Genomic DNA, 25,214 nt, shown 5'->3' on the forward strand with positions numbered 1-25,214 from the left:
ACCAATAGCCCTGAGAAATGCTCCTTAGGGAATAAAAGGGATTCCATGGTCAAAAGTTCCTAGGAAAGGGACTTCCCTGGTGGCCCAGTGGTTAAGACTTCACCTTCCAATCAGGGGGTGTGGGTTTGATCCCTGTGGGGAGCCGAGATCCCGCATGCCTCTCGGCTGAAAAAGCAAAAAACATAGAAAGGAAACAGTATTGCAGCAAATTCAGTAAAGACTTAAAAAATGATGGATTAAAAACAAAAACCTCCCCAGGAAGAGCTACACTGTATTCACAGAGCATCACAGTTCATGAGCAAGGTAAAGACACTGAATTCAGCTTCCTTAAAATCTTTCAGAATAACCGCAGGAACCCAGATTGGAAAACATTATTTCAGGGTCTTTCCTAAGAGCTGACTCCATATACAGGCATAAAAGCACTCTTTTTAAGAAAGCTTTATAAAAAATCAGAATATACTAAATAGCCCTTTTGTAAGATTTTATCATTCATTTTCCTATGTTAATAATTATATATCATCAGTGCAATTTTAAAATGAAATTTGATAGATAATAAATGCACATGGATTGAGATCCCAGACATAGATCCCACAAGTATGCCCACCCGAGTTTTGACAAAGGTGCAAAAAAGAATTCAGTGGAAGAAATACAGCCTTTTAAACGAATGGTCCTGGAGCAAGTGACCATTCATATGCAAAAATATGAACATCAACTTAAATCTCATACCTGGTACAATATTAGCTCAAAACGGATCAAAGACTTAAAAACTGTGGAACTATAGAACTTTTAGAGGAAATAAAGGGAAAACCATTTGGATCTAAAGGCCATTTTAAGGGAATGAAAATACAAGCCATAAACTGAGAGAAAACATTTGCAAACCATATATCTGATGAAGGACTAGTATGTAGAATACCTAACACTCTAAAATCAACTTATAAAAAAATGAATAATCCAGTTAGAAAAATGGGCAAAAGACATGAAAAAAGGATATATTAATGACAAGAAAGCAAATGAAAAGATGTTCAACATCATTAGCCATTAGGGAAATGCAAAGTAAAACTACAATTCAGTCTCACTACATGCCTATCAGAATGGCAAAAATGAAAACACGGAGAGCCCCCAATTCTGGTGAGCATGCAGAGAAACTGGCTCACTTACACATTGCCGGTGGGAATGGAGCGTGGCACAGCCCTCTAGAGGACAGCTGGGCAGTTTCTTACAAAACTAAACACACGGCCATCGTATCACTGGGCAGTTACACCCCCGGGCACACACCCCAGAGAAATGAAAACGAGTGTTGGCGCAAAGACCTGTGCACAGTGGAACAGGACTCGGCAATAAAAAGGAATGACCTCGATACGCACAACAGCTGGATGGATCTCCAGAGAACTATGCTGAATTTTCAAGAGCCAGTCCCCCAAAGCTATGTATTGTCTGATTCCATGCATATGAAGTTTGTGGAATACAATTCTTGCAAGGGTGAAGAACAGATCAGAGGTTGCCAGCAGTTAAAGAGGGGGCGGGAGGGAAGTGGGTGTAACTGTGAAAGGAAAGCAGGCAGGATCGACGCGGCGACGCGATGAGAACGTTGACGAGAACGCTGTGCATCCTGTCTGTGTGACCGTCAGCGTCGCGCTTGACGCACTGCGCTAGAGTTGACCATTTGGTAAAGGATACTCGGGCTCTTTCTGTATTATTTCTTATGATTACAGGTGAATCTAGTTATTTCTAAATAAAAGATTAAAAAGAAACCAATGTATCTAGACAATGAAAAGTGGGTTCCCCCTTCCCCAGGAGCACCACTGATCAGTGTTTGCGCCTCTGTATTTCGCTGACTGGACGTGCTGTATTTTATTGCAGTGGTCCCCGACCTTTTTGGCACCAGGAACCAATTTCACGAGAGACAGTTTTCCCCTGGACTGCCAGGGGGGTGGTTTCAGGATGACTCAAGCGCTTTAGGTTTACTGTGTCCTTTATTTCCAAAGGGCTTCCCTGGTGGCTCAGATGGTGAAGAATCTGCCTGGAAGGGAGACGACCCGGTTCGATCCCTGGGTCAGGAAGATCCCCTGGAGAAGGAAATGGCTACCCACTCCAGTATTCTTGCCTGGAGAATTCCATGGACAGAGGAGCCTGGCGGGCTACAGTCCATGGGTCAATAGAGTCAGACACGACTGAGCGCCTATCACTTTCCCTTCACTCATTTCCAACCTAATGCTGCCCCTGATCTGACAGGACATACCAGTCCGTGGCCCAGAGGTTGGGGACCCCTGCTTATTGGGCCGATTCCATGCTGGTAGAGCTTACATTGTTTCTAAATTTACCATTACAAGCCATGTTACTATGAGCCTCCTTGTGTATATATCTTTGCTAGAAGTAACATTTCTGGGTCAGGAAATACCCATATGTGAAATGCTGGTACACATTGCCATATTGTCCTCTGGAAAGATTGTGTCAATTTACATTTTCCCTTGATGTGTTCATCCTCTGACTGCACAATACCTCTCTCCTCATTAAGCCACACTTTAAGAAAGGGCATAGCCAAAAAAAATTCCAGATAAACTTTATTTCTGCCTTACGTACAATCCAGGATGTCAGAATGAAAAACAAAGGCACATCTTCCTTACTTACAAATTCCTACGAGGCAAATGCATCAGCTCATCACTTGGCTGTTTTTGTTTTTGTTTTTTAATGAAAAGACAACGCTCTAGATTTTAGAAAGATCAACCATTCCTAGCTGTGATATGACATTTCCTTTAGTCTTCACCTGAGAAGTCTTCTTGAAATCCTGTCTACCCTCACTTTTGCTGCTCTGAAAAGCAAACCATGTAGCCTCTCATTTGCTAGAGGGGGAAAAATTAGTTGTCACAGTTGTCTATGCCCAGAAAGTTTGAATAAGACAACCTGAAGGTCAGTGCCAAAGGGAACGTCATTTTGGCTTGATAAAGTCGGTCCTGGGCTAGAGAGAGTTCACCGGCGACTCCCTGTGCTGTCACTTATGGGTTGGGAGGGCTTGGTCAAGTTACTTATCAATAAATGTGTCCTTGAGAGTAAAATGGGTGCAATAATAGTGACCAAGCTTGTAAGGCAGGGAATGATGCCTACCATAGCTTGATGCCTTCACAGGAAGGATGGAGAAAGGAAGTTCCAAGTAAGAGAGTTGATTCATAGAGCATCAGCTGATCAAGGGAGAGGGCAGGGCCAGAAGACAGTGCTCCTGACTCCCACCCAGCTGTCGGGACTCCCCTGCTGGTCTAGTGGTTAAAGAATCCACCTTGCGATGCAAGGGATGTGGGTTCGATTCCTGGTGGGGGAACTAAGATTCCACATGCCGAGAGCGACTAAGCCTGAGCACTGCAACTACTGAACTACTGAAGCCCATGCACCCCCAAGCCGTGATCCACAACTAGAGAGCCCGTGTGCTGCAGCAAGTGATCCTGCACGACGCAATCAAGACCCGACACAGGGGAAAAAAAGTTTTCTAAAAAAAGCCAACTGTCCCTAAAGCAACTCTGAGCCTTTCAACCTGTAAAGTTAAGGGAGGGAAAGTAAGTTGCTGAGTAAGCGCTCAAGAAAAGACACAGCATGGTGATCCACAGGCGTGCCATGCTTTCACCTTTGTATCCATAAGCAGCCTGCTGCGTTGTAGACAGAAGGCTCAAAACCCCGCATCCTTTTCCCAACCCATGGGACTTTGGTGCTCTTAGTGTCTGACCCCACTACCAAATGTGCCTTCGTGCAAAATCTGCAAACCAGAATCTGCACTCACAGCTTTTTTTCTTTAATTAAAATAGCTTTTATTGCCTTTTTTTTTCCATATTGCAAAAACTGTAACACTTTTATTATAGGAGGAAAATGATGAAAATTACATAGAAGCAAAAAGAAAGGGGCAAAAAAGCCACCATCCTATTCTGCAGCTTTGAACTAGGAAATCAATTAAGTACATTTCAGGAAAGGAAGCCATCTATGAGGATCCTTTGGGGTTTTCAAAACAGTGAATAAAGGCCAGCCTCCCCGGGATCCTGTCTGTGCTTCACACGAGTGGTCTCTGCGGGGCCCCACACCGTCCCCAGGCCCTTCTGGCCTCAGAGTCCCACCCACCACTGCCCCGCACTGCCCACCACTCCTCCCCTCCCTCCGTGTCTCTTGGCTTTCACTAATGAAGCAGGATAATCTTAAGTGTACAGCTTGACTTTCTACATGTGTGTACACCGGTATAGCCACCATCCAGAACAAAATCTAGAGTGCACACAGCCCCCCCCACCCACAGGCTCCCCCAACTTCTTGGAGGCAACCCCTATTCTGACCCCTACCATCATAGATTCACTTAGCCTGGTTTTGAATTTCATATAAATGGGAAGTCTGGGTCTTTCCATTGCTCAACATTATGCCTATGAAATTCACGTATGCTGTACATGTAGCCCCTTTTCATTGCTGCGTAATATTCCATCACAGGAACCGTTTAAGACTGCCACAACGTAACTCATCCATTTTACTGCTGATGGACATCTGGGTTGTTTCCAGGGTTGAGCTATTATAGCTAAAGCAGTTGTGGACATGGGGCTTGTCTGTCTGTGGACAGAGGGTGTGTGTTTCCTGAGTCCAGGTGCTGACACAGGAATGCACATGCTGGGTGTATGCATGTATTCCGAGCTTTGGCAGGCATTGTCAAACACTGTCCCCAGGTGGGGCATCAGTTAACACTCCTGCCTGTCTCTCCGCTTTTAGAATGTGCCATGATGATGCAGGTAATCATGAAGCATACACTGTAGAGTCCCACTGCTACTCTAAACTCCATTTAAGGGACAGAGACACCATATGCCCTGCAATTCTATTTTCCTTCTTGCCTATTTATGCCACCTCCACAGGGTCCATACACACACGCACGCACGCACGCACACACACACACACACACACACCTGAGCCAGGCACCTGAACAAGGATTCCCTGGTGCCCGTGATCCAGCCTGGTTTCTAGCCACGCCCTCTCTCCAGTGCCTGTGAGGTCTTGCAGGCTTCTCCCACTTATGTCCTGGATTGGCCAGGGGCGGGGGCGGTCACTGTGTGGTCGCGCCCCCATAGCACCAGGCAAGGGAACGTCTCTGCAGCTCTAGGATAAGAAAGGCAAGGGCGAGCGTCTGTCTGTACGGCGGGGCTGTGGTCGGAGTCCTGCATGGAGCCACTAGAGGGCGACACAGCCCCGCAGAAGCACCACATGCCCAGCTCCACTCTGAACAGGGAGAGGGGCTGAGCGGGCAGGGGCTGACCTCGCTTCTCACTCCTCAGGGACCCATCTGTCTCCCTCCTTCACACCCTGGGGTGGAGCGCTGGGGCCCTTGGATGGGCGGTGGGGGGTGGGCGGGGATCCAGGGCCCACTTGGCTCTTGTTCCTCCCCAGCTTTGGTTTTTGGGAGAATCATTGAATCCCTCTGTGCCTCAGTTTCCACATCTGTAAAATGGCAACAATTGTACCTCGCTTACTCCATGGGTCTGTTGGGAGGGTTCGTTCAGGTAATAATTATTAGTGAGAATCGTAATAACAGTTGTCGAGGGCGTACTCTCTGCTGGAGTCTGTGTGGCACTCAGGGCTGGTGCTTTAAAGCATTCTCTCCTAGAATCCCCACCTCTGCCGTCTGAGGACCGGGGAGGGGAGGGAGGGGAGGGAGGAGGAGCCGCGTCTACGCCATCCCCACCCCCACCCCGGCAGGTGCCCTGCTCCTGGCTGGACTGCACACTTAGCTCCTTCCTTTCTGCCACAACCCACCCCGATCGGTGCTGCAATTATTCCTGCTGCGTGCAAGACTGAGGGGCCAGCTGACCCGGCCGAGTCGCAGGAGCCAGGTTGCGGTCCCCCGACTCCACGACACAGTGTATCCACAGAGCCCCTGATGAGAGTCGCAGGACGACACTGGGTGCGCGTCTGTGAGCCCTGGGGCATCGTGTGCACATGTGGCTGTCACCTCCCCCGGTGACATCTGTACTGCTGTTATCTGAGGATACAAGCCCACAGGTGGCTCCCCGGGGCTCACTGTACCCCCCACCAACCTTGCTTCTCTCCCCATAGTGTGAGGAGGGAGAGGGAAATCTATGCCCCTGGGAGGCGCCCCAAAAGTCCTGGGGCTCAAGGGACAGTGGGGTGGGGACTCCTGTGGTGTCAAACCCTCCTCCCTACTTCGTGCCAGAGCGGCTCTTACAATCTTTGTATATTTTATTCTGGAAAAAGAGTTCTGATGCTAAAATTAACTGCCCCCCCCCACCACCCCCCCCCCACCCCCCGCTAAATGTTCAAAACCACTAGACTAGGTTATTCTGGAGGTCCCTCAGAATTCTAAATATTTTATGAAAACCTTTCTTGAACCTATTTCTATTTTTAGCTGAAAGTTCAATTTACCTTTGCCCTACTGAGGGCAGACTTCTTCTTTTTTTTTTTTTTAAATTTAAAATTTACCTTATTGCATTGCAGGCTTTCCCCCACCCTCATATCTAGTCCTGACGTCCCCAGCTTTTCTATGAAGCCTCTATTCTCCCCTGTTTCTGGCTTTATTTTTGTGACCTCACCGGCCCCAGCCCTATGCCTCCTGTTTTCTCATTCTGAGTTGGCAGCCTAACCTTACTCTCTAGGGTTCGTCACAAGACCACCATTTAACATTATCGATCTGGCCCTTTCCTAGCCCGAACTTGCAGCGTTTCTCACAGAACAGCAACCAGAAGCCCACGGGGCGTTCCAGGGATGGGCACCAAGGCCCGGTGGGAGAGAGTGAGACCGGAAAGAGGAAAAAGAGGCTCATATATACGTGCACATTTGTTTCATCAACATCTACTGATCGACGCTTCCTACCTTCTCTTTTGAATGCAGAGGTGAATCCATTCTACTTGAATAAATTCCACAATTGAGCAGATTCCCTATCCCACCAGGGAATAAAGTCATGTGGCAAGCGCACCCACTTGCCCTGTAAATAAACTCTATTCCAGCCTCATCCGCAGCCCAGCTCTGAACGAGCACCTCACTCTTTCAGCGGGGACTCCTTCAGATGTCGCTGTCCTCTGAAGGACACAGTGTCCTTCACCGCAGAGCCCCACCCTCCTCAGCCAGCATAAGAATGAGATGATCAATTGCATCAGCCAGTGATCAATCCAGAAGTGCCCATCGTCTGCCTCAAGAGGACCTCGTAGTGTTAGAAGCATTGTGGATGGGGGAGGCAGAAGAAAACAGTCTCCACACGCAGAATGGAACTGTGCTTGAAACTGACATGGCCTTGGCTTTGGGCGCTGCTGGGAAATGCAGCATGGCTGCTAAGGGAGGGGGCGGTTTAGAACAGCATCCGCATCTTTGCCCTGACCCTCACGGCCTTGCCCAAGCTCCTGTCCTACCTGGGGGTTCCCTTGCCTGTGCTCATTCGCCATTGTTGTCATCGTCCAGTCACTCAGTCGTGTCTGACTCTTTGCGACCCCATGGACTACAGCACTCCAGGCTTCCCTGTCCTTCACTATCTCCCAGTTTGCTCAAACTCATGTCCATTGCGTCCATGATGCCATCCAACCATCCCCTCCTCTGGCCATATGGACCCTTCTTTAGCGGTGGCACTGGGCCAACCTCTTCCCCATCCCCAACCCTGCACACATCCTTCTCTTCATATGTGAACCCCATACCCTCTCTCCCCTCAGCCCTTGTTGGCTTGACCGTCACACAGACAGCCCCCTAAAGGAGATTAAGCTCCTCCATCACCATCCCTCCCTCCAAGACCGTCACCCTTCCTGGCACAGGACAGCAGATCTAAGAGGTGATTATATGTTATTCATGAATCTAGGCTTCCAGACTGGACTATGAGCTCGGTGTCTACCTGCCCCGGCCTCCAGCCCATTCAGGTGCCCCCTGAATGTTTGTTGAATAAAGGAGAACATCAGCTGATGCTCACTGAGCAGCTGGACCACAGAGGCAGAGAATGTGTCACAGGGGGCATCCTCGTGGGCAAGAGCTGATGGGAAAGCGTCCCAGGGGATATACCCTGGGTATAACCCAGGACTAGGCTCCTGGGGGGTGGGAGGGGGTGATGGTGGGCAGGCAGGAGATGAGATGAACCTGCCATCTAGGTCATGTGGACATGGGCAAGAGACGGAGCAAGGCAGCCAGAGATGGCTCAGACTGGTGAGCTGGTGTGGATCTAGGGAGAGAGGGGTCAGCCCGGCTGCAGGGGTGGGGTCAGGGCATGTCCTCTCCATGGCAACAAGCCTTTAAGTAATTAATGCAATTGCTACTTATTGAGGGCCTATTACTACGGCATGGGGTCCTGGGTGCTGTGGGTATGTTGTTGTTCAGTCGCTCAGTTGTGTCCGACTCTTTGTGACCCCATGAACTGTAGCACACCAGACTTCCCTGTCCATCACTGTCTCCCAGAGTTTGCTCAAACTCATGTCCACTGAGTTGGTGATGCCATCCAGCCATCTCATCCTCTGTCGTCCCCTTCTCCTCCTGCCCTCAGTCCTCCCCAGCATCAGGGTCTTTTCCAATGAGTCAGCTCTTCGCATCAGGTGGCCAAAGTATTGGAGCTTCAGCATCAGTCCTTCCAATGAATATTCAGGGTACAGCCATAAACAAAGTCCCTGCTGTTATGGAGGGTCCAGTCCAAGCAGAGAAAGAGATTAAAGCAAATACACATCCATTCATCTGTTAATGGACATTTGGATTCCTTCCCGTTTTTGGCTATCAAAAATTTAAAAGTGGTGGCATATCAGAACCTCCCCAGAGGTCCAGTGGCTAAGACTGCGCTCCCAGTGCAGGGGGCCCAGGTTTGATCCCTGCTCAGGGAACTAGATCCCACAACCTCAACTTAAGACGAGAGCGGCCAAATAAATATATCAGTTCAGTTCAGTTCAGTCGCTTAGTCACATCCAACTCTTTGCAACCCCATGGACTGCAGCATGCCAGGCTTCCCTGTCCATCACCAACTCCCGGAGCCTAAATAAAATCAGTAAATAAATATAAACTCACTGGACCAGTGCTCAGCCAATAAAGAGAAGAAACTACCAATACACAAAACCACATGATGCTGCTGAGTGAAAGAAGCTAGATTTCAAAATAAGAGTATGTGTTAGAGGATTTCATTATATACAAAATCTAGAAAATGCAAACTAGTCAACAGTGGCAGAGAGTAGGTCAGTGGTTGCTGGGGGCGGGTTGCAGGGGCCTGGGAGGGAGCCCACAGGGGCACAAGAGAACTGGGGGTAAGGGGGTATCACAGGAGCTTGCTGGGCTGCTATAGTAAAGCACCGTGAACCGGGTGGCTAAAACAACGGCAGTCTATTTTCCGTCTTTGGGGAAGATCTCTGAGATCAAGGCGTTGGCAGGGCTGGTTCCTTCTGAGGCCTCGCTCCTTGGCCTGCAGGCGGCCCTTCTCTCCCTGAGCCTTCGTGTGCTCTTCCCTCTGTGCGTGTCTGTGTCCTGATCTCCTCTTCTTATAAGGACACCAGTCAAGGACATCCCTGGCGGTCCGTGGTTAAGACTCTGAGCTTCCACTACAGGGTTATAGGTTTGATCCCTGGTCAGGGAAATAGATCCTGCATGCTGTGTGGTGCGGCCAAAACATAAAAAAAAAAAAAATTAATTTAAAAAAAAAAAAGGGAGGGGGAAGGGGTAAGCCGCAGGGCATCCTGGCAGAGGTATAGATTTCCGAAAATGCCGGGAGACTTCTTCGGTAATTAGTCAGATGGAGCAAGTGTTCTTACCGTCATTCCAATTTTGGCTAGAAAACAAGAATAAGAACTGAATTTTTTTAAAAATAGACTTTTTTTTTTTTAGTGCTATTTTAGGTTCACAGTAAAACTGAGCAGAAAGTACAGAGATTTCCTGTATAACACCTCCCCACCATCAAATTCTCTGCCATCAACACCCCCACCATCAACACCCCTACCAGACTGTACATTGCTACGGTCAATGAACCTACACCGACATGTCGTTATCACCCAGAGTCCACACGTGGTTCGCGTAAGGCTCACTCTTGGTATGTACTTTCTGTGGTTTGGACACAGGTATGACGACATGCGTGTATTACAAAGTCATAGAGTATTTTCACTGCCCTAAAAATCCTTTGTCTTCCTGTTCATTCCTTCCATGTACAACCCCTGGCAATCACTGATCTTTTTACTGTCTGCATAGTTTTGCCTTTTCCAGAATGTCATATAGTTGGAGTCGTGTACTATGCAGCCTTTTCAGATTAGCAATATGCACCTCATTTTCCTGGCTGGACAGGTCAGCGTAATATTCCACTGCACTGATGTACCACAGTTAGTTCATCCATTCGTCTACCGAAGGACATCTTGGTGACTAAGGATTTTTGCAAACATCAGGTTTCATGAATAAATTCAAATGTACATGTAGGAGAACTCAAAATGAAGAAATACAAAGTTTATTGGAGGTAATGATGATTTTCTTAAGGCAATTTTTATTTTTAAAATGTATTTACTTTGGCTTCACTGGGTCTTCGTTGTGGCTCTCGAGCTTTCTCTCTAGTTGCATCACATGGGCTTAGTTGCCCCACAGCATGTGGGATCTCAATTCCCTGACCAGGGATTGAACTGGGGTCCCCTGCATTGGAAAGCAGAGTCTTAACCACTGGACCACCAGGGAGGTCCCAGGTAATGATGATTTTAAAGCAGAAGCCACCACTGTTTGCAGCAGGCTTGGCAAAGGGCTTCATCTTACTAACCTTGATTTGGTCATTTATTCCACATGCGTTTACTAAGCACTGACCGTGTCGAAGGGCTTCCCGGGTGGCTCAGTGATAAAGAATCTGCCTGCCAATGCAGGAGACGCAGGTTCAATCCCTGGGTTGGAAAGATCCCCCGGAGGAGGAGGAAGTTCCATTTCCTCCTCCAGTATCCTTGCCTGGATAATTCCATGGACAGGGGAGCCTGGTGGGCTACAGTCCATGTGTTGAGAAGAGTTGACCATGCATAACCACGCCTTCGTACTGTTCCAGGTCACGTTATGGGGATATGCTTTGAACAAATTGGACATAAATGCTGACTTCATGGAGCATCCCTTCTGCTGCTTTGGAAGCAGCCAGGCTGGGAGGGGATTCTGAGGCTGGTGGGGACTCCCTGGGGAGAAGGCTGTGACTCCTTAGTGACGACAGCTGTCAGGAGGGGGGCCTGAGCTCTTTGTCTGCCACAGCTGTCCTGGCTCATGACTGTCATCCCAGTGTAAGCACTAATATCCCTTTTCCTGGCTGGGCTTTCTGGTCATGAGGTTGGGTTGGGGGGAAGGGGCCAGGGGGGGTAGGTTGCCTGTCCTCCTTAACCTGGGAGAATCACAAAAGATACGCAGAGCCTGGAAGATCCCCACATCTTCCCGTTAGTTCACACCCCTGAGATCAGTCACTAAATTTAGATTTTTCTAGATTTAAATATTAATTTCGTTGATTGTATTCTTTAGATCAAAACTTGAAGACACCCGCCTCAGTGGGTGGGTGGGGGGAAGCCAATACATTATAAATTGAAAACATTTTGAAGACGATGCCAGGGGGAAGGAATTATGAACTAGAGGGAGAAGATGTAAAACATGCTTTTGATTTATGGCGTCTTTTAAAAAATTCACATTTGTTGCTTTTAAAAAATTGATCACCTGCTCCACAGGAGACTCTGCGCTAGGTGCTCCCACATCGCATTCAATTCTCTCCTAGTCCTCCTTGGTATGTGCTTTTCACCAAAGGGGAGCCTGACTGCCTCGGAGGAGGACGTGGGAGAGTGGATTGGAAGCCGGGTCTCGTCTTTCCCGAGTGCGAGGCAGCTCTTGAGCCTCGTGGGGGAATGACCCTGTTTCCTAGGAAGTATCTCACCTAGAAGCTGGGTAAGAAGAGCAGGAGCAGAGTGTCCCACACGCACAAGCCAGGAGTGAGAGAGCATGGAAGCTTCCAGAAGTGAAGAGCAGAGCCGTCTGGCTAGAGGGTGGACTAGGGGAGCAACAGCAGAGCCAGAGGCGTTATTGTCATGGGAATGACTGATACCTGGGCCCTTACGGTCAGTCTGGTATATTTATTTCGTTCCTTCCTCCTGCAGCCTGTGAGGAAGCACTGCGATTATCCCCATTTTACAGATACGGTAAACAACGGGCCCTGATGCTGGGAAAGATTCAAGACAGGAGGAGGAGGGGGCGACCGAGAATGAGATGGCTGGATGGCATCAGCCACTCAACGGACATGAGTTTGAGCAAACTCCGGAAGATGGTGAAGGACAGGGAGGCCTGGCGTGCTGCAGTCCATGGGGTCGCCAGGAGTCAGACACGACTGAGCGACTAAACAACAACAGATGTGGTATCTGAGACTCGGGTGGAGTAGCTCGCCCAGGGCTCTAGCCTAGGCCTGCCTGACTCCAGAGCAGACTTTATCCAGAAGCTGCACGCCCAGCCTTCAGACCCCTGGCCTGGGCCGTTACCCACTCCAGCTTGGCCTGCGTTGAACTTCTGTGGCACTGGGAGCCCCGCCCAGACTCTTGACGATGGCCCGGTTCCTCTGCAGGGTCCAGCCCCCCTTCTCCATGAGCAGAGCCAGAGCTGTATACAGGCAACCTGGACACTGAGCACTGCTGGGCTGCCGCTGCGCTGGAAGAAAAACTCCCATCGATTGGGGTGTCCCCAGGGTCTTCCCTTTCTTCCCTGCCTTTCTCCATGGCCAGGAGCCCCTCTGGTGGGGGCTGGCAGGATGTGAAGGTGACCCCAGGCTGCCTCCAGGAGGCTGCGCCTGAACAAAAGCCCAACCGACAAACGGGGGAGCCAGCAGGGAGTGCAGTCAATATTTCAAAGTCAGAGCACAGAAACGGGGTTTGGAAGGCTGGACGGCCACGGGGCCAGCATGAGCAGTGGTGGAAGGCCCTGCTCAAACCTTCTGTGGTGCCAGGACCCAGCAGTGGCCCCAGGCACTGGCGGACAAGGCTGGTGTCCCTTTTGGTGGGTGAAGCTGGGAGGCTGGTGCCACCGCTGGGGATCCTGGCACAGGAAACCTGCTCCCCAGGATTCAGGGCACAAGAGAGCTCTTCAGCCTTGGCTGGTCTCTGCTTCTCTTGGCTGCAAAGAGGAGGAGAATGGAAAGGTTGGATCAAATGCTCTTTATAGCTTTGCACTCTAATTCTTGGCCCATCCAGTCCGGCCAAGGAGAAAAAGCCCGCTTCTACCCTGCCTACCTCTGACTCCACTCATCCCAGCAACAAGTGTTTACTGAGCACCAACAATGTGCCAGGCACTGTGATGATAAGCACTGGCAGTCCAGCGGTGAGCTAGGCATGAGGTCCGTTGGAAAAAAATGGCCCCCAAAGATATAGTCACGTCTCAATTTCCGGGATCTGTGAGTATTGCCTTATATGGCAAAAGAACAAATGTTATTTTGGTGGGAGGGGAGGGTCTTTGTAGATGTGATTAAGGACCATGAAATAAGGAGACCATCCTGGACCCTCTAGTGGGCCCCAAATATATCATGTGTTCCATTTTTTTCCGTTTTGTTTATATTCACTTACTTTCTGGATTCCACATATAAGTGATGATATACAGTATTTCTCTTTCTGTGTCTGATTTATTTCACTAATCATAATACCCTCCAGGCCCATTCATGTTGTTGCAAACGGCAATATTTCATCCTTTTTATGGCTGAGTAGTATTCTGCTTTCTTTATCCATTCATCTGTTGATGGAGACTTAATTTGCTTCCCTGTCTTTCCTATTGTAGATACTGCTGCAAGCATTGGGTTGCATGCATGTTATGAGTTAGTGTTTTTATTTTCTTTGGATATTTAGTCAGGAATATGGAACTGTTGGATCATATGATAGTTGTATTTTTAGTTTTTTTAGGAAACTCCATACTGTTTTCCATAGCAGCTGCACCAATTTACATCCCCACCAATAGTCCAGGGTGAGGAGGTTCCCTTTCCTCCACATGCTCACCAACATTTGTTATTTGTGGTCTTTCTGATGATAACCATTCTGACAAGTGTGAGGTGATAGCTTAATGTGGTTTTGATTTGCATTTCTCTGATGATTCATGATGTTATGTCACCTTTACATGTGCCTGTTGGTCATCTCTGGTATGTCTTTGAAAAAAAAATCTATTCAGTTTCTCTGCCCTGTGTTTGATATTTAGTTGAACAAACTGTTTATATAGCTATTAACCCCTTGTCAGTCATAACATTTGCAAATATATTCTCCCATTCAGTAAGTTGGGTTTTTGTTTTATCAATGATTACCTTTGCTGTACAAAAGCTTTTAAGTTTAATTAGATCTCATTTATTTATTTTTGCTTTCGTTTCCTTTTAGAAGACAGATCCAAAAAAATATTGCTATGATTTATGTTAAAGAGTGTTTTGCCTACAATTTCTTCAGGGAGTCTTATACTTCCATAGTTGTAAGTTTAAAGACCTTGCATTCAGGTCTTCAATCCATGTTGAGTTTATTTTTGTATGTGGTATGGAAAACCGTTTCAGTTTCCCTCTTTTGCACTAGCTGTCTGGTTTCCCCACCACTCTTTACTGAAGATGCTGTATTCTCCCTGTCGTATACTCCTGCCTCCTCTGCTGTGATCCATTGACTGTAAGTGCATGGATCTACTTCTGGGTCCTCTATTCTGTTTCACTGATTTATGTGTCTGGTTTTTGGCCTGTACTATATGGTTTTATTTGCTGCAGCTTTGTGGTGACATTAGAGAGAATGATACCACAGCTCTGCTATTCTTCTCAATTGTCTTGGCTTTGTTTTCATACGAATTTTAGAATTACATGTTCTAGTTCTATGAAAAATGCCATTGGATTCAATTTTGATAAGGATTGCATTGAGTCTATAGATTGTCTTGGATGGTATGGCCATGGAAACTACTAATTATTCCAATCCATGAGCATGGTCTATCTTCTCTAGTTTGCCGTCTCCATATCCCTCATCAGTGTCTGATAGTTCTCTCAATACAGGGCTTTGATCTCCTTCGGTAGGTTTATTCTGAGGAATTTCATCCCTCTTGATGTGATGGTAAATGGGATTGCTTTCTTAATTGCTCTCTTTTTAAAAGTGTGTTTATTTGTCTTTGGCTGTGCTGGGTCTTTGTGGGTGCACAGGCTTTTCTCTAGTTGAGAGCAAGTGGGGCCCCCTCTCAGGGTGTAGTGCGCGGGCTTCTCACTGCACAGTTTCTCTTGTCGGGGCTCCCGGGCTCTAGAGAGCAGGCTCAGTAGCTGTGGTGCATGCGGCTTAGTTGCTGCACAGCGTGTAGGATCTTACCAGATCAGGGATGGAACCCGTGTCTCCTCCACTGGCAGGCGGATTCTTTACCGCTGAGCCACCAGGGAAGCCTTAATTTCTCTTTTTGATACTCTGCTGTTAGTGTATAGAAATGCAACAGCCATATATATTAATTCTGTATCCTTCAACTTTACCAAATTCATAGATAAGCTGTAGTAATGTTTTGGTGGCATCTTTGGATTTTCTATGTATTGTATCATATCTGCAGTGACCGTTTTACTTCTTCTTTTCTGATGTGGATTAATTTTATTCATTTTTTTGTCTGATTGCTAAGGCTAGGACTTCCAATACTGTGTTGAATAAAAGTGGCTAACGTGGGCATCCTTGTCTTGTTCCTGATTTTAGAGACGATGCTTTCAGCTGTGCCAACATCCAGTGTGCCCGAGGGTTCCTGCTCTTCCCACGTGATGTCCTCCCAGTACCCTGGGCCTCGCTGTCTCTTGCTGTGGCCCCGTTAAAGCCCCCCTTTTACAGATGACTCCATCCCAAGACACAGAGAGGTCTAATAACCCATCCTGGGGTTTGAGGGCTCCAGCACAGCCACAGTGGCTGTGGGGAAGGGGGCTGCAGTAAGTCAGGGCCTTGCTGAGCCAGCATTCTGGCTTGGCTGAGGGAAGCTGGGGCCATCCGTGAGGTCTCGGGAGACTCCACAATGGAGAAATCTCGCCTCCCCGGGACCCAGATGGCTCTGCCACTGCAGCCACCCCTCAGTTCCTCCTGGGGAGAGAGGGCAGACAGAATGGCCGCCAGGAGAAGTCAAGCGGGCCGGCCGGGCCCTGGTGGGTGATGGGGATGTTTCCAGCCCTCTCTGAACCCAGAATCATCTATTCAGGAGGCAGACCCCTCCCTGATGGCCGGCCTGGGCAGAGGGAGCCAGGTCTGTTGCCCATGCGGGTCACGCGGCCACCTCTCCCTCCCCTCGCCCTCACCTCCCCTGACGCTCTGTTGGAGCCAACACCTTTCAAAAGAGGATCAATGCAGGCAGAGGGATTTTTTTCCAAAGTAACAATGAGGTTCTCTAATTAAACTTCTCATAAGCTCTTAAATCCAGGGAGCTTTTCTGGCTCATCTGAATGTTGGGCTCTGACATTTAGAGAGGGATGACCTCTGACTGGGGAAAGGATGACCTCTGTTCTGGGGCTGGGGAACGGCCTCCCAGCTGCCCCTTCCCTTCACTGTGGGTGGCCTCGCCAGCCTCTCCCACCCTGGCTAACCCGCTGCTCATTCCCAGGTGGCTCTGCTGGCTTCTGCCAACCAGTCCTTACTGGGCACTTACCATTCGCCGGGCAGTCAGGGACAGGGGCTCCTGGCCTGCCGGAAGACCACAATCGAGTTCTAGAGAGGAAGGACACGGGGATGGCAGTTGGTACAGGTCACAGAATGTGAGCTTGAAAGGGACTGAGAGGGATGTCCCTGGGGGTCCAGGGGCTAAGACCCCCATCCCCAAGGCAGGGACCCGGTTTCCTTCCTTGTCGGGGAACTAGATCCTGCCTGCCATGGCTGGATCTTGCTTGCCGCAATGATGCTGAAGATCCCAAGGGTCCAAACTAAGACCCAGCGCCCCCTAAATAAATCAATATTCAAAAAAAGGGGGGCTGAGAGACCCTTAGGAGTGCTGCCCTCGCCCATGCCTCAAGGGGAGGCGCTTCCCCGCATCAGCCAGGGAGTCGGTAGCAGCCTGGTCTGGAACCCAGTAGATGGTTCAGGTCAATAGTTTAATAGGCACCGTTTGCTTACTTGCACGTGTGTGTGGTCAGTCGTTTCTGTCGTGTCCAACTCCTTGCAACCCCATGCACTAGCCCGCCAGGCGCCTCTGTCCATAGGCGTCTCCAGGCAAGGTACTGGAGTGGGTTGCCATACCCTCCTCCAGGGTATCTTTCTGACCCAGGAATCGAACCTGTGTCTCCTGCATTGCAGGTGGATTCTTTACCAACGAGCCACCGAGGAAACCCACTGGGCACTTACTGCGTGCTTGTAGGATCATCGAGAAAGCAAGAAAGTTCCAGAAAAACGGGCACTTCTGCTTTATTGACTACACCAAAGCCTTTGACCGTGTGGATCACAACAAACTGTGGAAAATTCTTGAGGAGATGGGAGTGCCAGACCACCTGACCTACCTTCTGAGAAATCTGTATGCAGATCAAGAAGCAACAGTTAGAACCAGACATGGAACAACGGACTGGTTCACAATTGGGAAAGGCTGATGTCAAGGCTGGATGTTGTCACCCTGCTTATTTAGCTTCTATGCAGAGTGCATCATGTGAAATGCTGGGCTGGATGAAGCACAAGCTGGAATCAAGACTGCTGGGAGAAATATCAATAACCTCAGATTGCAGATGACACCACCCTTATAGCAGAAAGTGAAGAGGAACTAAAGAACCTCTTGATGAAAGTGAAAGAAGAGAGTGAAAAAGCTGGCTTAACACTCAACATTCAGAAAACCAAGATCATGGCATCTGGTCCCATCACTTCATGGCAAATAGATGGGGAAACAGTGAGTGAGAGATTTTATTTTCTTGGTCTCCAAAGTCACTGCAGATGGTGACTGCAGCCGTGAAATTAAAGGACGCTTACTCCCTGGAAGAAAAGTTATGACCAACCTAGATAGCATATTGAAAAGCAGAGACATTACTTTGCCAACAAAGGTTCGTCTAGTCAAAGCTACAGTTTTTCCAGTGGTCATGTATGGATGTGAGAGTTGGACTATAAAGAAAGCTGAGCACTGAAGAATTGATGCTTTTGAACTGTGGTGTTGGATAAGACTCTTGAGAGTCCCTTGGACTGCAAGGAGATCCAACCAGTCCATCCTAAAGGATATCAGTCCTGAGAGTCCATTGGAATGACTGATGCTGAAGTTGAAGCTCCAATACTTTGGCCACCTCATGCGAAGAGTTGACTCATTGGAGAAGACCCTGATGCTGGGAGGGATTGGGGGCAGGAGGAGAAGGGGACAACAGAGGATGAGATGACTGGATGGCATCACCGACTCGACGGACATGAGTTTGGGTGAACTCCAGCAGTTGGTGATGGACGGGAGGCCTGGCGTGCTACGGTCCGTGGGGTCACAAAGAGTCAGACATGACTGTGTGACTGGACTGAAGCGAAACACTCTACCCCACGGTATCTCACATGGCCCCGTTACAACCCTGGGAAGTGGCCGCCCCTTTTTGCAGATGAGAAGACGGAGGCTGTAAGAGGCTATGCCATTTCCTGGGTTGCTCGTCAGCAGGAGAGAGAGCAGGACTTGAACCCAGGGCCGTCAGGTTCCCAGGGGTGAGCTTTGAAGGCTGCCCCACGCGGCCCGCTCTCCTCCGGGTGGGAGGGATGAGAACACGCGTCCGGGTGGGGAGGCGTTTAGAAATTCAGGGAAAGCGCCAGCCCCAGAGTCCTAGGTTGGCCCCAGCTCCCTCCCTGCCCCGGAAAAGGACACGGTGTCCGCAGCTCCCCATGGAGTGGCAGGCTGGCACATCCCTGCAGGGCGCCCGCAGCCTTGGGCTGCAGCCACGGGGTTGGTGCCAGCCCCACGGCATCATCTGAGGACGTTGGGAGGCTGTGCTCCCTGCAGCAGCTGACAGGCTGCTCCAGTGCCCCCGTGGGGTTTCTGCTCTGTGGCTGGAGAGCCTGCAGTCCAGTCCAGGGAGACAGCCCGAGCCCCAGAAGCTCCCTTTACGATACATGAAAGGGCACTACAAGGTGGCCCAGCAGGGGGCCTAGGCATTCTGCCCATTTTCCAGATGGGGACCCTGGGGCTCAGAGACGGGATGGGACTGCCCAGGGCTGCGGTCCACCACCAGGCAGACTTGAGACCTGGGGCTCAGGCTGCAAGTGATACGGGGCCTTCGTGAGTTCCTGGGGCCCTGGGTGCCTGGAGAAGCTTGGGCCTGTTGTACCCCAGCCAGGGACCCTTGCACACAGGTCCCCCTCCCGGTCCCCCAACACCAGCAGCAGAGCAGAGAAGGCGATGCTTCAAGAGCCAGGCCCCTTCCCCTGGGAGAAGGGAGGCCAACAGTCAGGGTAGGATGTAGAACCCCAAACTGCAGAGACCCACAAGAGACAGGAGTTAGCACCTTGCAGCCCAGAATAAGAGTGAATCAGAGGGACTGCCCAGGCGGTCCAGTTGGCTAAGACTCTACAGTCCATGCAGGGGGCCCTGGTTCTATCCCTGGTCAAGGATCCCACATGTTACAACCAAGGTCCTGTATACTGCAACGAAGATCCAAGATCCTGAGCACTGCATCTCAGACCCGGCACAGCCAAATAAGTTTTTTTTTTAATAAAAAGAGTCTATCAGGGTTTCCCTCTTGGCTCAGTGGTAAAGAATCTGCCTGCCAATGTGGGAGGCATAGGTTTGATCACTGATCCGGGAAGATCCCAAATACTGCAGAGCAACTAAGCCCGTGGGCCACAACCACTGAGTCCAGGCGCCACAACTACTAAAGCCTGAGCACCCTCGAGCCCGAGCTCCGCAACGAGAAGCCCCCACGAGGAGAAGCTCTGCATCGAAGCTGGAGTAGCCCCCGCGCTCCACAACTGGAGAAAAGCCCTCCCACGCAGCAACCAAGACCCAGCACAGCCAAAAGTAAGCAAGTAAATAAAATTACATACATATAAAAAGAGTGAATCAGAGGTTAAAAGCCAGACCACGATGCTGACAACCGCACTGGGCAGGGTGGGAGCTGTGGGGAGGGGGAGAGGAGGGGGCATTACGGAGAGATTTCACCTCTTTGCCTTCTCCTCCTCCTTCTCCTAGAATCATTCCTTCAAGCAGGGGCCTCCAGTTCTCCCTAAAATGCACGAGGCCTCCCATTTCTCAAGTATTCCATGTTCCCGAAGCACGTTTTTATATCTACAGTTAAATGACTTCAGGCTTAATCCCCATGTCTCTGGCCAAACCGACAGCTCTCCGCAGGCCTGGCCCCACCTGCTTCACTCCAGCTGCCTCCCTGGGTGAAATGACTCGGTGGCCTATGCCCACTCTGGGGGTCCCGGAGCTCTTCAGGACAGGGAAGCCGAATTAGGATGAGTTGAGCCCAGGGACGGCATTGGAACAGAGAATGTGGGACTCAGGTGCCAGCCCTTCTCTGCAGGGAGTGACCCATCAAAGCTGACAGTAGGTGGGGGGTAACGGGATCAGGTTTCACCCAGACGCTGGGTCACGCTCTGATCTGACTGGCAAGTGTGGTCGGAGGACTCGAGGCGCCAGCCCCTCTCCCCCAGTTTTCCCTGAGCTGCTCCTGGGGGTGTCACTGGGGATTGGCCTCCCTGAACATGTCCCCTGAGGCCTTTCAGGGGGATCTGCCTGCTCTTGACCTGAAGCCTGAGCTTTCTAAAGGAACCCTCCGCCACGGGTCTCCTCCCCCACCCTCCACTGTGCAAGGGAGACAGCGGTGGGGGACAGAACAATGCTCCCCCAAGACGGCCACATGCTAGTCTCCGAACCTGTGAGTACGGAGCCTGGCTCAGCAAGGGGACGTTGCATGTGGGATTAAGTTACAGATTACCCTGGATCGTGTAGGTGGGCCCGATGTAATCACGTCCTTATAAGAGGGAGGCGGGAAGGTCAAAGAAGGAAACTGTGATGATAGAGGCAGAGGTCAGAGACAGAGGTTGACTCTGAACATGGAGGAAGGGGCTGGGAGCCGAGGAAGGCTCTAGAAGCTCAAAGGGACAAGGGACAGAGTTTCTCCTGGAGTCTCCAGGAGGAGCCAGATCTGCTGACACACCTTCGTATGGGGACTTCTGACCCCCAGAACTGGAGGACGACAAACAGGTGTTGTTTGTTCCAAGCCACTGAGGTTGTGGGAATTGGTTAGAGCAGCTCCAGGCAACTAGTAGAACAACTCTGCCATTCTGTATTTGTCCCTCCCCACCCTGTTTTAAAAATCATTTCTTGATGATGAAAAGTATACTTGCACTCTCTTTTTTTAAAAAAAAAATTTACTTCATAATAATAATGATGTTATTATTACTGTGTCAGGTCCTGGTTGCATCATCCGGGATCTTTCGCTGCAGCACATAGTCATGGCTCGTGGACTCTCTACCTGGGGCACGAGGACTGTCTACCTGGGGCACGAGGACTCTCTACTGTGACACAGGGACTCTCTACTTGTGACAGGTGGACTCTCTACCTATGGCTCGTGGACTCTCTACCTGTGGCTCATGGACTGTCTACCTGTGGCGCGAGGACTCTCTACCTGGGGCACGAGGACTCTCTACCTGTGGCTTGTGGAGTCTCTACCTGTGGCATGAAGACTCTCTACCTGGGGCCCGAGGACTCTCCACCTGGGGCCCGAGGACTCTCCACCTGGGGCCCGAGGACTCTCCACCTGGGGCCCGAGGACTCCCTACCTGGGGCCCGAGGACTCTCCACCTGGGGCCCGAGGACTCTCTATTTGTGGCATGAGGACTCTCCACCTGGGGCCCGAGGACTCTCTATTTGTGGCATGAGGACTCTCTACCTGGGGCACGAGGACTCTCTACTTGGGGCACGTGGACTCTCTACCAGGGGCCCGAGGACTCTCTACCTGGGGCCCGAGGACTCTCTACCTGGGGCCGGAGGACTCTCCACCTGGGGCACGAGGACTCTCTCCTGGGGCTCGTGGACTCTCCACCTGTGGCTCGCAGGCTCAGCAGTTGCAGTACATGGGCTTAGCTGCCCTGCTGCATGTGGGATCTTAGTTCTCCAAGCAGAGATTGAACCCATGTCCCCTGCATCTAAAGGTGGATTCTTAACCACTGGACCCCCACCGCACCCTGATTCCATTTGATACTGAAGTGCTTATCTGTAGTTGTTTGACCTCAGGAGGCCATTTGACCCCTCTGGGCCTGTCTTTCCTCATGGGTAAAAAGAGAGGAATATTCCCTACTCCTCACAGCTTTTGTGGAGGTTTAGATCTTCATGACCCAGATAACCACAATGGTGTGATCACTCACCTAGAGCCAGACATCCTGGAATGCGAAGTCAAGTGGGCCTTAGGAAGCATCTCTATGAACAAAGCTAGTAGAGGTGATGGAATTCCAGCTGAACTATTTCAAATCCTAAAAGATGATGCTGTGAAAGTGCTGCATTCAATACGCCAGCAAATTTGGAAAACTCAGCAGTGGCCACAGGCCTGGAAAAGGTCAGTGTTCATTCCACTCTCAAAAAAAGGCAATGCCAAAGAATGCTCAAACTACTGCATGATTGCACTCATCTCACACTCTAGCAAAGTAATGCTCAAAATTCTCCAAGCCAGGCTTCAACAGTATGTGAACCGTGAAATTCCAGATGTTCAAGCTGGATTCAGAAAAGGCAGAGGAACCAGAGATCAAATTGCCACCATCTGCTGGATCATTGAAAAAGCAAGAAAGTTCCAGAAAAACAACTACTTGTGTTTTATTGACTATGCCAAAGCCTTTGACTGTGTGGATCACAACAAACTGTGGAAAATTCTTAAAAAGATGGGAATACCAGACCACCTTATCTGCCTCCTGAGAAATCTGTATGCAGGTCAAGAAGCAACAGGTAGAACCAGACATGGAACAACAGACTGGTTCCAAACTGATTGGTAAAGTGAGGCCTGGATGGGAAAGGAGGAAGTCAAGGCTGGATATTGTCACCCTGCTTATTTAACTTCTATGCAGAGTATATCATGCAAAATGCTGGGTTGGATGAAACACAAGCTGGAATCAAGATTGTCGGGAGAAATATCAATAACCTCAGATATGCAGATGACACCACCCTTATGGCAGAAAGTGAAGAGGAACTAAAGAGCCTCTTGATGAAAGTGAAAGAAGAGAATGAAAAAGCTGGCTTAACACTTAACATTCAGAAAACTAAGATCATGGCATCTGTTCCCATCATTTCATGGAAAATAGATGGAGAAACAATGGAAACAGTGAGAGACTTTATTTTGCGGGGCTCCAAAATCACCGCAGATGGCAACTGCAGCCATGAAATGAAAAGACACTTGCTCCTTGGAAGAAAAGCTATGATGAACCTAGACAGCATACTAAAAAGCAGAGACATTACTTTGCCAACTAAGGTCCGTCTAGTCAAAGCTATGGTTTTTCCAGTGGTCATGTATGGATGTGAGAGTTGGACCATAAAGCAAGCTGAGCACTGAAGAATTGATGCTTTTGAACTGTGGTGCTGGAGAAGACTCTTGAGAGTCCTTTGGACTGCAAGGAGATCCAACCAGTCCATCCTAAAAGAAATCAGTCCTGAATATTCATTGGAAGGACTGATGCTGAAGCTGAAGCTCCAATACGATGGCCACCTGATGTGAAGAACTGACTCATTGGAAAAGACCCTGATGCTGGGAAAGATTGAAAGTGGGAGGAGAAGGGGATGACAGAGGATGAGATGGTTGGATGGCATCACTGACTCAATGGACATGAGTTTGAGTAAGCTCCAGGAGTTGGTGATGGACAGGGAGGCCTGGCCTGCTGCAGTCCTTGGGTTGCAAATAGTCGGACACGACTGAGCAACTGCACTGAACTGAACGCAAGAATACACGACTGCAGCCCACCCTGGTGCTGGTGTTAGTGTGAGATGCCCAGGCCCACACTCCTCTAGCTTGATTTGAAAAGGTGCCTGACTGTTGGAACGTCACCAAAGCATGCAGCCGGTCACGGACCTGTGTCATCACCCTCTCCAGGCCTCACTTTACCTGTCTGTGAAGATAGAACACCTGCAGACCCGGCTGTCAGGCTGGTCCAGCCTGCAGACAAGCTTTGTGAAGCCTGCTCACTGTTTAAAGAAAAAAAGTGAAGTCGCTCAGTCATGTCCGACTCTTTGCGACCCCATGGACTGTAGCTCACCAGGCTCCTCCATCCATGGGATTTTCCAGGCAAGAGTACTGGAGTGGAGTGGGTTGCCATTTCCTTTTCCAGATGATCTTCCCGACCCAGGGATCGATTCTGGGTCTCCCGCATTGCTGGCAGACGCTTTACCATCCGAGCCACCAGGGATCCCTGATAGCTCAGCTGGTGAAGAATCCTCCTGCAAGGCGGGAGACCCAGGTCCGATCCCTGGGTCAGGAAGATCCACTGGAGAAGGGACAGGCTACCCACTATTCTTGGGCTTCTCTTGTGACTCAGCTGGTAAAGAATCTGCCTGCAAACCTGGGTTTGATCCCTGGGTTGGGAAGATGCCCTGGAGAAGGGAAAGGCTACCCACTCCAGTATTCTGGCCTGGAGAATTCCATGGACTATACAGTCCATGTGGTCACAAAGAGTCGGACACAACTGAGTGACTTTCACTTTCGCTCACTGTTTAGAAAATTAAAATAAGCTGTCCAGGTTTAAAAATTGTGAATTGCATCTTAAAATTCGATTTTGACCTTCTTTTGAAAAAAGGGGCCTGTTCCTACACTGCAGGGGTGACCATAGCTCAGGGAGAGCTGCCTTTTTGAGACCAGGCCCGTGGTCAGGGGGCTTGTGACAGTCCCCATCGCTGCCTGTGACCACACCCTGCCTGTTCCTTTCACTCGTGTGACCTGGCTGTTCCCACAAAGGCCTTCGAGTCCGTGAGTCTAGTATGATACGCTCTCAAGTTCTCCGCCTTTGCCCCCTGTGATCCTCTGTTTTGAAACAGCTATGCGCCTGTGAGCTCTCATTTCTGAGATGCCGCGTCTCTGGAGGCCTTCTTAGAACTGCTTTAAATTCAAGCCAGTCAGGCTTGCTTAATATTTAACACCTTTGTGAAGCCAGAGCCCTCAAGGGCGCTCGCCGCGCAAACGGCCCGGGTGGCTGTGTCTTCCCCTCTCGCCCCGTCACGCGCCCTTTCCCCTCCTTCCGGTCTGGCTGCCTCTGGTCAGGTTGTGCTATTCACAATGTCTGATCCTCCAATGGCCCCCTTCTCCCTTTCCAAGTATTACCACCTCAGACCTGCCAGAAGAGACGAGAAGAAAAATCCCCTGTTTTCGGAAATGAATGATGGTGCCTGAGAAACTCTCGTGGGTCAAGGGCATG

This window comes from Bos taurus, chromosome 11 (assembly GCF_002263795.3).
Source record: "Bos taurus isolate L1 Dominette 01449 registration number 42190680 breed Hereford chromosome 11, ARS-UCD2.0, whole genome shotgun sequence".
NCBI lineage: Eukaryota > Metazoa > Chordata > Mammalia > Artiodactyla > Bovidae > Bos > Bos taurus.